The sequence below is a fragment of the Cariama cristata genome, unplaced genomic scaffold (assembly GCF_000690535.1).
Source record: "Cariama cristata isolate BGI_N322 unplaced genomic scaffold, ASM69053v1 scaffold5981, whole genome shotgun sequence".
NCBI classification, from domain to species: domain Eukaryota; kingdom Metazoa; phylum Chordata; class Aves; order Cariamiformes; family Cariamidae; genus Cariama; species Cariama cristata.
This window is the reverse complement of record NW_009599713.1, coordinates 1,822-2,144: the sequence shown is the minus strand read 5'-3', so window position 1 is coordinate 2,144 and position 323 is coordinate 1,822.

Here is a 323-nt window from a genome sequence, read left to right as displayed (position 1 = left end):
GAGCGGGCGCGGGGGAGCCGGCAGTGATACGAAGCACGGATGAGATGAAGGGGAAACGCATGAATCACAGCGTGTCAGGGGAAACACATGAATCATATATTGTGTCAGCAGATTTGACAGATTCCACCACTCTTTCTCTACCTGCAGATCCACAGTTTCAAGTCCCCAAAACCATCCCCTGCCGTGGTGCCCGGTGTCAGCCATGGCACCCCGGGAAGGTCTCTCCCTGCCCTCCCTCCCACCCCGGCTCCCCGTTTCCATCCCAACAGCCCTTTGCACCCCAATGTGGGAAAACTCAGCTCCAGCTCCCACCGCTGCAGAAC